General features: G+C 32.4%; 1 protein-coding gene across 3 annotated transcripts in view; it reads right to left on the bottom strand.

Moving 5' to 3' along the window:
• Nucleotides 1-15,587, bottom strand: part of LOC123705828 (zwei Ig domain protein zig-8-like) — a 349,179-nt gene extending 333,592 nt beyond the window's left edge. For all 3 annotated transcript variants that reach the window (XM_045654869.1, XM_045654877.1, XM_045654885.1), the window contains exon 1: nt 15,445-15,587. The gene's annotated coding sequence lies outside the window, so the exon portion shown is untranslated. The remainder of the gene's footprint in view (nt 1-15,444) is intronic.
• Between the last annotated feature and the right edge of the window lie 463 nt (nt 15,588-16,050).

Below are 16,050 nucleotides of genomic sequence, written 5' to 3'. Positions count from 1 at the left end.
TCAAGAAGACTGTAACAATTATAGACCTATCTCTATTTTACCAACATTAAGTAAGGTATTCGAGAAGTTAATATTAAACCAACTGAGTAGTCATTTTGCATCTAATGATTTACTGCACACCAAACAGTTTGGTTTCACAAAGGGGCGCTCAACCACAGATGCTGGGGTTGCACTTCTAACACATATATATAAAGCATGGGAAAACTCAAAAAATGCTCTGGGGATATTTTGTGACCTCTCCAAGGCATTTGACTGCGTTGAACATTGTACTTTGTTACGTAAACTTAATCACTATGGAATTAAAGGAAAAGCACAGAACCTCATAGCGTCATACCTGCATGATAGGATACAGACTGTAGTTGTTAATGGAGAACGTTCTAGCGGTGCGTCAATTAACATTGGTGTTCCACAGGGGTCAATTTTAGGTCCCTTCTTGTTCTTGGTATATATCAATGATCTTCCCTATTATTTGCAGGATAGGTGTGAAATAGTTCTGTTTGCAGATGATACCTCATTAATTTTTAATGTGGATAGGCATGACCCAAATGTTGACGAAGTGAACAGTGCTCTTTTACACATATCTGAATGGTTTAATGCCAATAATTTATTATTAAATGCCAAAAAAACCACTTGTGTTGAATTTTTACTTCCTAACGTAAAAAAGTTGAACAGAGATATTACCTTGAACGGGGAGGTATTGCATCCTACTGAGTCTACTGTATTTCTAGGGTTAACATTGGACGAGAAACTACAGTGGGGAGCCCATGTCAACACCGCTGCAGGTAAGCTCAGTTCAGCTGCATATGCAGTCCGAAAAATAAGGCAACTCACCGATGAAGATACGGCTAGACTGGTTTATTTCAGCTACTTTCATAGCATTATGTCCTATGGAATTCTACTGTGGGGCAGGGCTGCAGATATAGAAACTATATTTATCTTACAGAAAAGAGCCATTCGCTCTATATATAATTTACGTGCTCGGGATTCACTAAGAGATCATTTTAAGAATACTGGTATCCTTACTGTACCATCACAGTATATATTTAATAATATTTTGCATGTACACAAAAGCTCCGACTTACACACAAGAGTAGGAGATAGACACGATTATGGCACAAGGAACAGGAATAGAATTGAAATGCCATTTTTCCGATTAGCTAAAGTTAAAAATTCATTTATGGGTCAAGGTATACGCTTTTACAATAGAATTCCTCACAATATTAAAGAGTTTAGTAGTTCTAAATTTAAAACTTATATAAAAAATGTATTAGTTCAGAGAGCGTACTACAATATTCAGGAATATATGGACGATAAAAACCCATGGAGGGTTGTCGCGTAAAAACCACAAGACAGTTCATTGGCATATTATGATATATTATGTAGTTAGATATAAGTTTCATATATTGTAATATTTACATGATTTTAAAAGAGCAACTATGGAGTTTCTTGCCGATTCTTCTCCATAGATCACTGCTTTCCGAATCGGTGGTAAATGTTAAAATAATTATGTAATGACGATTCGAAAGTGCTACTAAATAGTAGTCTAATTGAATAAATGAATGTTTGAGTTTGAGTTTGAGTTTGAGCATAGACTAATTTTATTATTATCACATTAAAAATAATCAAATTATTTAACTGAATTAATAGTAATAATCACGTTCAATCTTTATTACCCGATGATTTCTTTCGAGCAAAGTATCAAAAACTTAAATAAGATACAATATTTGAACAATTGTTGATTTATTAATATGCTTAGTGGAATTACAAAGTTCTCTGATAAACGGTTATCAGAGCTTTAACAGACCCCACACTATAAACATATTCGTCACGAGACGCTAGTGACTGTACTAGTCCCGCGAAAGCGTTGGCAAGCAAAGTGCCAAGTTAGGATTCCCTTTGAGCGCCGCTAGTCGCTCCGTAGGACTGCCGACGATTTCACAAGCTTTCATATTTTATTGCCATACAAATGCTTTGAGTAATTGAAACGGGAGTTTTGTTAGTTTTTGTTTAACATTTGTAAAGTGTTTAAATTACTTTGATTTTTGATAGATAGATTTACAAGGTGAATAGACTATTACATAATTTACTAGAAACTCCACCATTATCGCGATATAATATAACATAAGTCATTCTGGAATAAAGTAGCTTTCTACGGATATAATTAAAGGGATTCCTTAGTACCTTAAGGCTTTCCTACAAACTACAAACAATCAGTTTATCCATCCTTAAGAGTGTAGATAATATTTAACTCTTTAAAAGATAGCGATGGGATCGGCAAGTACTTGAAAGGAAACCACGTGAAGCAATTGTAGAGCCTGTGGCTACAACAGACTTCTTCAGATGGTTGATATTGAAGGATGCGGTTTACACACTGCTAGGGAAGATTGCGTGCTCTGAAAGTACTGGACGGTGATTATCTTTTTATCTTTCTATGTATCATTTAGCGGGGTTTCTCTAAATCATGTGCAATTTTGTAAGAGTTAAGAGTTTGTAAACAATTTAGTATCAAAGATATTTCACATTGTCTACGTGTAGGTTAGAATATTATCGGGCCTTTTTAAATTCTATTAGGTAAATCCTGAGTAAATATTGTTTCAACACTAAAGATGAATTCATAAATAATAATTAAAATTGACAAAGAAAAGTTTATGAACAAGTTGAAAATGATATCTAACCGATCAACCACTTTAAAATACAAAATTGCATCAAATTCACTTGCTAAGCACTGGTATAGCATGTCCATTGAATCGCAACTGGGAACCAAATAATGGCAGTAAACCCTCATTGAATGACAGACGAACTGCTGATTAGCGCGCACGGACAGACTAACCTCGATATACTAATGTATAGGAATATCCGCTTTGCAATTTGTTCGTTAGATTACGTAATGTTAAGTAAAATATTGAGTCAAGGTAAATACTTTTTGGTGATACTCAAGGGCTAAGTATGTTTCGAGATTGCTGTGCTGTTTATGGGATGAGATATAAATTTTAGGGGATTAAAAAATATGCGGTCTGAATTAATTTTCTGTTCGTGATTTCATAATCTTAGCATATACTTACAGAAAAGTGCTATGTTCTGGAGAATTTTTGGTAGACTATTCAATAGACATAATTAAGCATCGGTACAAAAATCATACACTGAATTGAACAATCTGACAGTAATTTAGCACTAAATAATTTAATAAATATAACTAACACAACTTCTGAGACAACTTTGAAAGTGAATTAATTTTCACAAACTTTTGCTTATATTTTTAGTAACTTTATAGTTCTATTACACAACTTTTTCAGTTAATTGAACAATAATGCGAAAAATTGTCTTTCCAAGTTGGAGAAGGTTGAGAACTTTACTTGTCCAAGTGCAAGTGGGAGTCCATTAAACTTTTGGCACAAGTTTTTAAATTTACCATTTCATAGTACAGCAACACATCTTTTTAATGTACCTATTTTGAAGGATATTTTTATGCATTTTCAATTTTACCTTACTGCGTTGTTTTTCAAAATTCTCATTCTAACAACTCTCATTTATATTCCGTTGCAGTTAAAACGAAATATTCGATACATATAAGGTATAATATGTTTAGGTTATGTATACGAATTAGGATACGTGATACCATAGTACCTCTCTAAAAACGCACGAGAATCTCCACAGTAATACGAACTCTACCTTGCACGTAATAGAACAAATACTGCAAATATACATTACAATATCCACCAAAAGATCGAATGATACAATGTAGCGTGACATTCCATCGCACAACATAATACAAGAGTACATAACCGGATTACCCGGTCAATTAGCAGACGCAGGCCATCGTAACACTACCGGCTATTTATACATGCGGTAATTAATCAACGTACTCGATATTATTATAATCTACTCGCTGTAACCTGATATTAAAAGTTTATATTTTAAATTTGGCACCAGTGCTTCATCTGTGTAATATATCATTTAGAAATCTATATAGGCTATATGACGTAAGGCTGGGATATTATTAACCGACTTCAAAAAAAGGAGGAGGTTATCAATTCGGCCGGTATATATTTTTTTTATGTATGTACACCGATTACTCCGAGGTTTCACTTGTAAACCTCTACATTTGTTAATGTAGATACGAATAATAACAATCTGCACATTTAAAATATGTAGCTCTAAATATTAAACACATATACCAAGATAAGCTAACAATCAGGAACCGTTCAACATATTATAGTAACCAATGTAGGCTTTCGAGGACTCAATTGTGACGCGTGACCGGTCAAACGGTACACGTCCAAAGGCTTTTCATTAGCCAACCTAGAAGCGGTATTTCGGTTTGATAATGAAGTTAACTTGTGTGTACATTGTTAACATATGCTTATCAATGATTTCGGCTTGACCCGAAAGAATATTCAAATGAAAATGAAAATGAAAAAATATTTATTTAGACCCACATTATAAGAAGTTTACATAAATGAGACACGACAATCGCCTAAACTAGGTACTAGACCTGTGCTATAGGCGATCGACGCTTTCCACTCCATAAGACACAGTGCCATTATAACGTGAGTAAAAGCGAGTTTGTGTATGTGTGTGAGTGAGTGTGTGTGGGTGAGTGTGTGTATTTGAGTGTGAGTGTGTTTGTGTGTGTGTAAGTGTAAGAGTGTGTACGAGGTTGCGTGCATAATATAGTAATAGATAAGTTAATATGGTATATTCAGGCATAATGCAGATTTCCTGAAAGATTCGATTCAGTTTATCATTTCTTTATAGTGTGTATTGTTTAACTCTCTTTTATACTTACAAAGCTTCTCACAAGTGTAGTATTAAAATATTTTTAGGTGATCTCTTTTATTTTAGTGAACTTCTCTTTAAGGACTAGCAATAGTAAAGATATAACTATAAATAATTTTCCCCGATAAAGGGACCTAAATTTGTAGGTCTTATTCTAAAATCTACACATAATACTCAACTTATAACACAAATAAATAATAGCTTACTTAACAATGTAACTCTGAATATAAATAGTTGATGTGGGAACTGACCCAAGTGCACTTACTGCTATTATTCCAATAACCGTGACATACAATTGCGATTTCTTTCAACATTAGGTACTCAGCCGATTAAAATAATTTACGTCAATAATCCAATGTGATTTCATTCAATAAGCCTCAAAAATCGCACCCGAATGAATTACGTCACAGAAACAATAGACGAAAATTTAATTTCCTGCCTGCGATTACGTTTTTAATCCGACCAATTCAATGTTATATTTTATTCGAGTTTTACGTGAGATTCGTTTACAGGAAGGGCCATTTTTGCATTCCGTGCTGGGAGGTGAAATGTTTGCGATCGTTTGTTACTTTTCAATTTTAAAATCACAGTAATATTTCTTATGTACAACCAGTTAAATTTTTCGACAGTTTTAATTATCTTAATTCGACTCTAAATTCTTCTTTACTTTTTATAAAAAATATATTGTATGATATATACCTACAATCAAATTTATACGACCACTAAAATCATAAGAATTGTCAAACGGTTGTTTAAAAGAGTATAAATAGGTATACGTTTTTTACCTACGTTTATTTTACTGTAAACTGCAAGTTCTAAGCAGTTGATAATAAAAATATACTACGGAACCATAACGCTAAACACCCCCACTCGGCCATTTTAAAATCTCGAAGTGAGTATTTCCTTGTGACATTATGCCGGTTTTTATTAAATTTGATAGGCGTTGGGAGCGGATTGTTTAAAATGATATCTCCGGTCTGTTTCTCGTTGAATTATAATTCTTTTACATTCGTTTCACGTTATTGAAAATCAGGGAAATGCAATCAGTCTATAGACGTTTTATATCTTATTCTTTTCCAAATATTAACGTGGCAATTTTGGACACGGAATCCAAAAAAAATTATTTAAATTAAAATACTTTTAAATATATGTATTGCTTTTAGAAGAAGACTTCACGATATGACAACGTTTAGAGAAGTTTACAGTAAGTTAGTACTAGCGCCACTAACTATATCTAAATGAAACTAGCATATCTTAATACAGTAGATCATCTCTTGGTACGTATTTAGCAACTGGATTGCAATGCATTTCATATTATCTAAGACGCAGATTTGTCAAACATAATATAATGGCAGTCGAATTCGACCACTTGACCATCTCTTAACAAAAATCACAGCAGTATATTATCTCCACAACACTGATCAGCGCAATAAGCTGGCTCTCGGGGAAACTTAAATCAAAAACGTCAGGACAGCGGGGGGAGAGGGTGAGGGCGGGGCGTGATGCGGGGCGCGGGGAGAGGGGAACTGTCCACGGGACGATTTATAGCCCCATAGTGTTAGTAATGCAAGCGTGATTTCGATTTGGTGGAGGATTTTCCTGTGTCAAATCTCGAGTGTTTCATTTTCCTTATGTGCTTTTGAATGGGAATTTTATGGAGTATCTACCCTTGTCGTGGCTTTAAAGGTAAGCGGTCTGATGTTCCGCTGTTCCTGTATATTCCAAGTTTGTAATAATATTAAAAAAATTGTGACAACTTTTTAAATGCGTTCCAAACTCTAGGAGTGCAAGGATAAGTGAATTATTATTCTTTGATAAACTTGGACTGATAAAGATGAATTACCAATATCACTTTATGATAATGATGAAATATAAGACATAAACAAACTTAATTAAATATTATGAAAGATCGAGTGTAATGCAAAATACAGCTCCCAAGCCCCACTAGGGATCTCAGGGCTTTTATTATTACCTTAGACGTTTGAATTTATTTTCTTGCTGTTTCTTCCAATTTATTAATAAGTGAAGCTTCCCTTAGGGCACAATGTAAACAATTTTTGTCTTCTTTATTTTGTTCCTCACTTTGCGGTTAAGTAGGTCAGCTTTTGTGTACGCGAAACGGATTCCTGTTTCAAATTCTACTCTTTATGTATTTTAGTTTAATTTTATGTAGTGGACTTCAGGCTTTGTTTGTAGCAAAACAAAAATACCGAATCAGTCGTTTTGAATTTTGGAATAACGATTTTAATCTAACTAAAATGTAGCCAAAACAATGTTTGTTTGTAAAATTTGGTCAAATGAAGTTCAATTAATCTACGATTAATAGAAATAGATTAAAAATAAATATTGCCAATGCGTAATTACCACCATCTACAAACTGAAAATACATTCACAATTAAAAGCTCATAAAAAATGTATTTACTCAGTTACAATACAATAACATTTAATTCATATAAGAAATTTATTTATAAGTTGTTACCAAATGTTGGGCAGCCCTGTTGTGTGCCAACAAATCTGAAGGCCACGAGCGTGTTATCGTATCCATCCTACTTTGGTTACTTTATCTTAAGTGTCCCGACGATATGTGTACCTATAGTAGTGAGTAAATAGGTTGTTTGGATGTTATTCTTATATTGTAATTCAAAGTAAATCATCTAAAATGAATGCTTGATATAAATATCTCTATTTGACACGATAGTCCATCCTACTAATATAAATATGCGAAAGTATGGATGGATGCATGTATGTTTGTTACACTCTCATGAAAAAGTAGTGGACGGAATTGGATGAAAGTTTACAATAATATAGATTATACATCACTAGATTTTCCCCGTTGCTGCTGGTGAAACCGCGCGGCATATCTAGTATTTTATATAGAGGCTTTTTCATATTTATTATTAGTATGAATTTTAAACATTTCAAAAGCTAAGAAAGAAAAATCATAAATCAAGACTCAAACTACGCTTCTACCGATCTTGCTAATTAGCGAGCTAATACTTTCTTTTTAAGTATCCAAAGGAACACTGCGCCATCTATCAAAGATTTCACACACATCGCGAACATCTTAATCAAGACGATCACGGTTTCCTTGTGCATAAAGCTTTATCAACGATTACACAACGATATTAATATAATTAAATGTAAAAATTACAAAAATCTCTTATAAATTAGAGTTTGTGATTTAAAGATAGACTAGCTTACCACGGGGGCTTCGCCCGCTTTGTCTAAAACCTAATAAATTATATACTAAAACCTTCCTCTTGAATCACTCTATCTATTAAAAAAAACACATCAAAATCTGTTGCGTAGTTTTAAAAATTTAAGCATACAAAGGAACATAGGGACAGAGAAAGCGATTTTTTTTATAGATAGGTACTATGTAGAGAATTTTTTTATACAGATAGAGGTTTTTAAGTTCTAAGTTAGTTCTACTTTGAAATAATGTTGCAATCAGAAATTTTCATCACAGATTCATCTATAAAAAGAGGATGTTAAAGATAATTTCTATATCTAGTTATCCTTTTATTTTAGTACACAAAATTATTCACGTGTAAACCATTAATAATCAAAAATAATGCGAACCTATATGCGAACACATAACGGCTAAGTATTTTTTCCTCTGGCCGGCTAAGTGCAGCCCGCCATTAATATTTTAACGAGGGGCTTGTGTGACTCAATAAAGAGGTAAGCTATAAATAAGTCGATGTCGTAAAATGCCATTTACTGCAAGCATTACGGTTAAGTTCATAGTGAAGTTAATCTCCCGATGGATGGGTTGAATTTACGGGGTTGCCGTTACATAGGTCATCATTATTCGTCGAATTTTGTAATAAAACCTTAAAATGTTAATATAAAACCAAATGTGCAATTCCCTATTGATAAACATGCATTAAGAAGTTGATTTTTACGTCATGTTATCTTACTCTATTTCAATACATATCTTTGAATATTGTATGAATAGATTATAATCTCACCCACCAAATATTTTAATATCTATTTATTTAACCATCGAAAAGGAAATCTTAAAAATGCTACAAAAATATTTTTTTAATAATCAAGTCTACATTAGCAACGTAGAGATGGCTACCTTCGTAGAGCGTGTAGACGCTCTACGAACCGCCTACGCTACGTCTACGACATTATTGGTTCGATCACCTACAAATAGAAATTAGGTTAAGAATCAATTATGTTATGACTTGAAGTGTTTTTATGAGAAATATATTGAAAAGGTACACTTAAAGTATTTATATTTATACTCACTAGCTTTTTCCCGCTACTCTGCCCGTTGCCCGCGTTCGCTGCATGTTTACGGAAAAAATATTGTATTTCAAAGCTTATGTTATATTTCGGTCACAATATAATTATATATACCTTATGTTCATTGATCACCCAAGTAATCGATTAGAAATAAAAGAAAGATTTAGCCAAAACACTATCCATATTTTTTAAACTGTCTTTAACTGCAATATTAATAAAAATATTAATTTAAAATAACATCCAATTGTTATACAAATGTTTGCTTTCCAATGAGACATCTAAGTTTCAAGCTTTATGATTTAATAATAACTCATTTCAGCATTAAACACCAGCGCTAAATTTTAAATCCTTACTTGAAATCGGTATAATAACTTAATACTTCCCGAGGAGATGGTAAAGTTTTAACGTGATTAAGCACCAACTTGTTATATTTCTAAATGGATTTTTCCTCTACTTGTTTTGGTTTGGTTGTTTTAAATGGGAAAGTTTATATATTCATAATTAAATCAATGCACGGCTTTGAAGTTATATAAAGTAAGGTAATGGTTTGAAAAGGAGAGGACCATTTACTATGGGTATATTTTCTTATGTTTACAACAACAACAAGAAATGCTTTGTATAAACATATCTTCGCATATAAATAAGTGGGTCAATTGTAATCAACATTATTTGCTTGAACACTACAAATGGACACAGGCCATTATCATTTGTAACCCGCAATTTGCTCCAAAATTAAAATAAACATCAACATAAAACATTCCAATTCAATTATTGAATTCGCCGACAAAAGCTTGCTATTTAATTATAATCGCCCAGACCTAACGATTACCTGAGACATTTCGTAAACAAAGTTACCTCCAAACGACCTCCAAGTTAATACAAAACAAATCTCTCATTACAAGTAGAGGGTTTGTACGAAATCATAGGATTGTGAAGGTATCAACAGACAAAAGGCGTTGACGCATGAGTGAGTTTCATGCGGCGTTTTGGGAGTTGTACCGTAACTGTACAATTGTCCAACTTATCTAGTACTTAGCGCGTGAGCCAAAATTAAGGGCGGTTTTGTAAAGCTTGCCGTATCATGTATTTCATATAACATCGTGTCTGATTTGTTTATTATTTGAATTGTTTACAAAGTTTTCAATCAAAATGTCTTATAGTTAGTTAACTATATACGGAATATAGTTATATTAAGGGGGTTACGAATTGATTTCACATCATTTTTATTAAACGATTTTTAAATGCTGAAGTACTGAATCATGTGAACCAAAATTACCATTCAGATTATTTATGCGCTAACAAAAATATATTTGTAAACATTTAGATTCAATGGAATACTGGAACTAATGGATTGTTAACTGGTTGGTGGTAAAGCTTTGATATTGCTACGATATATCGTTTATTATTTGCAATTGAATTGATATTTCTGCATTCAAACATTTAAAACAAACGTCTTGTAATACCAATTTTCAAATTTAGTATCATAAAGTTTCAAACTTATTTTATTTATGATACTAAATTTTCAAATTTAGTATCGTAAATAAAATAAATTCACACTTAATAATGTGTCACCAAACTACTAAGATCCAAATACTTTTACAGTTCAGTTTTTCAGTAGTAATTTGAAGTAACAAGTAATCCTCAATGCAATACCAGCTGTTATTTTTACCCTTAATAAAATTAAAACCACACAAACTTTTCGTGTCCAATTTACATAAAGGTATACGTTACGCGCCGTTGCGTTTCCGCGCGGTGTGACGTGCCATCATAATGAATTAATTGAACCGTATCCTCACGATGAATGCGCCCACAGCACCAGCGGATGACGAGCCGAAACGAGACCACTTATCTCAGCGAACCATTTCAATTTATTTTTGTAGATTACTTGACAGTGATCCGAGTAATCTTCGTCTCGTTTTAAAATATTGCTCGTATTGTTATACTTCCATTCAATTTGTGAAATTGTACAATTTACGCAATTACTGGATAACGTGATTCTGAGTGAAAAATATATATATATATTTATTAGTGGGTATGTATGTGAAAAATTGGCTTGCAATTACTGGAGATATACATATAATAAAATAAAGGCTTCTGTTTGCAAATTGATTAAAGTGTAATAACATTGATTGAAAGAAATACAATTCATCAACTTTTGGTGCCTAAAATCCGTCTAGGTATGTTTAGACGTCGTGAATATTTTTCTTTTCAATCAAAAGAAATAAAGAGAACCTTCCAAATTATAGAGAGTATTACTATACAAAATATCGCTAGACAACTTTACCATAGCAACGGTTTCAGCTGATTATATATTCGTGGTAAGAAAGAGCGAATGTGAATGAGCCACTCCGCTGATTAAAATATATTACAAATGCGTATTATGTATAAAGGTGAATAATTAAATTCAAGGTATCAAGGAGAATCGTAATATTACTATTATAAAGAAATAATCACAAGCAATAATTATTATTGTTAGCATAGAAGGTGGACCGACTCAAACTTTAATAAATTTCACTTTGATTATTTTTAACCTAATTGCATGTAAGTGTATGTGAATATTATACAATTCAAAGTGTTTTAAATGCAGTCCATTGCATTTAATTACCTTATAATTTGCAATTGCAGAATTACACATAACTTACTACCATAACAATATAATTTATATTTATTTTCATGACGAAATCACACAAAAAGCTGAAGTATGCATAAATCAACATATTATATATGCTAACATTCAGGCGAGATTATTATCAACATACGTACGTATATTACTGAAGAAATAAAACAATGAAAACTTATTGTGTATAATACTATAAAGCTGAAGAGTTTGTTTGTTTGTTTAAACTCAATTACTGGTCCGATTTAAAAAAAATATTTCGGTGTTAGATAGTCCATTTATTGAGAAAGGCTACAGACTATCATCACGCTAAGATAAATCAACAGGAGCGACGCACTGCGGGTAAAACCGCGGAGCAGATCTAGTTATAAAATAAAGCCCGTTGCATTCAGGAATAGGTTATGAACCTTCCTCCATCTTAATAAAATAAACCGTCTAATAAGAAACCTTCTTTTTTAAAGACAGTTAAAAACCGGCCTAGTAAATCAAAACTTATTTGGTACGGTCAAACATGAAAAATCTTTCCTCTTAATAATATAAGCATATAAATGATTAAGAACGACAAGCGAAGGCCGAAGACTCACTTCCTTAATCCATTATCATTCTATCCCACATTCCCATCCATTAAAATCCCATTTACAACCGACTTTCCATAAAAGAGGTTCACAATTCATATGCCTTTTTATTACCTACGTATGCAATGAATTGTCTTCGGTAGTTTCATAGTAAAATATTGTTGTTGATAGCTTTAAAACAATGAATGTACGAAGTAATAATATAATATATTGATTTTTGAGATTTTTATTTAAATTAGCTGTTTGACTATTTCAGATATATTCAATATCACAAATAACTGAACCTATTTTAAGACGTTCACGAGACAAAAGCTCATATTAAAATGAGAAACTTTAAAGTTTATCATTTAACACATCTTTAACGATAACCAATTAGCTAAATTTTAGAAGAACATACAATTTAATAAGTTTATATTTGACTTGTCAAAATACACCGTCATAACTAATTTAATGAACGATTTTCCTGTTTGTCCCTTATACAAATTGCTGCTATAAAAATTAATTAGTGATAAATCTCCATAGCTTTTTTATTCGTTGATATAATTTATGTGATGTTCAAACAGTCCCAAATTAGTCAGATGAAATAAGGTTTCTCTTAGTATGGATGCTTCGTTGTGGAACCAATTTTTCCATTACAAAATATTTTTAAAGTCATTATTAATTAGATATTTATTATAAAAGATAGCTTTTTCCCTCTTTCCTCTTCAAAATATATGGCAACTAGCTGCTCAGCGTGGTTTCACCCCCATGGCTCCACTCCTGTTGGTCGTAGCGGGATGATATGTAGGCATAGCCTATAGTCTACCTGGATAAATGAGCTATCTAACACTGAAAGAATTTTTACAATCGGACCAGTAGTTCCCGAGATTAGCGCGTTCAAACAAACAAACAAACAAACTCTTCAGCTTTATAATATTAGTATAGGTAGATAACATTTTATTGGTACATAAATTGTATTCTATCTGTTTCATTTGTTTCCATTGAAGATGGTAAATATAAAAGAGATCATGATCTTATACATATATTGTATTTAGATCAATGAACACAGTTATGCATAGAATTTAGCACAATACTTAGTTTTTACATTTTTACATTATGGTGTATCCAAGTTTGATACTTACAAATCTAATTGCAGATATTTTCCTTTCCACACTGAAAAATAATGCTAAGTACAGTATAATTATTCGATAAAACAATTGGCTATTATTAGCAACATTAAACGTATAAAACCGCTTAAAACTGCGCACTGAATTATCATGCCCGACTGAATTTACCTCAGTCTACTGAGCCGAGCTATCCCATGTGTCCTGCTTTTATTTTCATCGTAATTGGATGAGCACCAATTCACAAAAAGAGCCTTTTATTGCACTCTTAATCATAGAGTATTTGAATATAGTAATAACATTGCTTACATTGCTGTTAGTTCTACGGTTTACCAAAATGATTTTTCAAATCTCATACGTATAACATCAAGAAATATACAATCATAGTATGAGATATAGATACAAGATGAACAATGAAAAGTCTGGTAGAGTCTATACAATAGAAGGGTCATTATTCATCTTCACTAAAAAATTATACTTATTCATCGTTTCTCTACTTTAAAAGAAATTTGAAGAACACGATGTATTGAATAGAAAAGAAGCCTTGTTAAGGCTGGTCACTTGTCAGTCGGGCGTGAATCGTAAGGCACGGCTCAGCTTAAGTGATCTCCCCTCCCTTTTTATAGAAGCAGATGTTTCAAGTGTCCCTTGACTTCCTTACACGGTGGATATATCCTAGATATAGCCATATTTAGTACTTTATTTTTCGACACAATTAATAATTCTTAGCTATTTAAATTATTTATCTATTCATATTAGAAACTTCATCTCGTCAACATCTAAGATTAAGGAAAAAAGCTTAAAAATTTAATGTCGTCAAACATATTAAGAGTCGTTATAATTATTATTTAAATATTGAACGCGCAAAACGAATAAACAATCTGTTATTTACATGCGAAATATATTAATGAATAACGAAACAAGCTCAAAGGGAAACAGGCCGGTAATTATTTACCCAAAACGTCTCATTAACATTGCTACTAAAATTACTCAGGGCTGTATCGAATGAAAGATAATTAAAAGACTGTATCGGATAAACAAATGTTTTCTATTCCCACGAGGGAAACTCTCCGTGTCAGCCACGACCGGCGCCATTGCAAATCCTTGTTCAATATTTCGATAAAACGTGATCACGGTTTATGAATGTGCAATTAATGTAATTAATCTCCTTTATTGCCCGGAGTCACGATAAAACGATCAGCATGTTAAAAACTACGTCCAATAACTGTTATCAATTTGATGAATCAATTATTCGATATTGGGAGCATAAATATCAAGAACTAAAATGTAAGCTCTAGGCTCTACCTCCGAGCACTAAAGACTAACAGATAAGATTACTTTATGTTAGGAATTATTATGGTATATTTTAGAAGTTTTGAGAGAATTGTAGAGAAAACGAAAGATTTAAGAATATTAGAAATAAATACATTATGTATTTAAAAATAGAGACGAAGATTTAAAGATCACCTTGTGTTATAAACTTCTATAAAACATCAGCTAAGCTTAACCTCTTAGAAGATAATATGTAATACCGTAAAAAGATGATATATTATTTAATCCGACAGAGACAATTTTAAAGACATAACCATAATTTTTATTAAAAGTTAAGTAGTGTTATCCCCCTTTACATAGAATAGAGAATAATTCCCCCTCAATAGTGAATGAAACTACAATATATAATATACCTACTATTAACAGTACATAATTAATAATGTCTTATGAGAATGGTTTTATCAATTTATTACTTACTTGATATTAATTTGGGAAATATTTACTATATTAATTTTAGTGTTTTAATTACTTTATTTTGACTGAAGTGACCTCATAAACTGTGCTATTTGCAAGTACGTCATACAAGACTCTATATACCGATCTCTTGATTCATAATTCTAATATGTATTGTTCAAATTAAATATTAAGGGTAACTATGTTTGCTTTCAAAATTATTTCTAATAATCAGGATTCATCCTAGACAATTGATAATTATAAATTTAAGCATACAGATTGGATCGAGCTGAAAGGCTGAAACTGAGACGTGACCACCTCTCAAATATAGGTTATTCTTCTTATCCTATAAAGCCTAACATGTAAGATTGCCCACATCCTCACCACGTACCTATGTCCGATCACCAGAACAACCACATAACCACAGAGTAAGCACAGGACACTCACATTTCAATCTACACACACAGTTCACAACACAGTAGCGTTTACGGTATACGGCACAATTCCAAAAATCGGTAGAGTCACGTCGGTCGCGTCGACGGTCCGAAACTCACTGCCGGAATCGTCGCGGTGTTCCACCCCCCACCCCGCGCTCCATCCCCTCCCCTCCAGCTCCCTTTCAGGAGCGAGTTCATCCTCATATAATTTTTCAATGAACTATGAACTGAATCCGCAATTAACCCTAGTGTTATGTGAATTCATCTTGTTTGAAAGCTTTCTTTTGTAACCGCCTTTTTTGTAACGGCTTCATACTGGAATTACGTAACGTTTTAATATAAATGTGAAAGTATTCATTATTTTTTATTGAAAAGTTTTACTAAAATACATTTATTTTTAGGTATACAGAATCACGGTGCAATTATTATACGAAAGCCTTTTCACCAGTAGTATTTTGAACCAAGTAGAATAAGCTCTATCTTATAAGACAAAAACGAAGCATTTTGACTCTACATTTTCTTAACAGTTTTTTCTCTTACTTTTCTATTTTCTTTTTAAC

This window comes from Colias croceus, chromosome 1 (assembly GCF_905220415.1).
Source record: "Colias croceus chromosome 1, ilColCroc2.1".
Lineage (NCBI taxonomy): Eukaryota > Metazoa > Arthropoda > Insecta > Lepidoptera > Pieridae > Colias > Colias croceus.
This window is presented reverse-complemented; position numbering and strand designations above follow the sequence as displayed.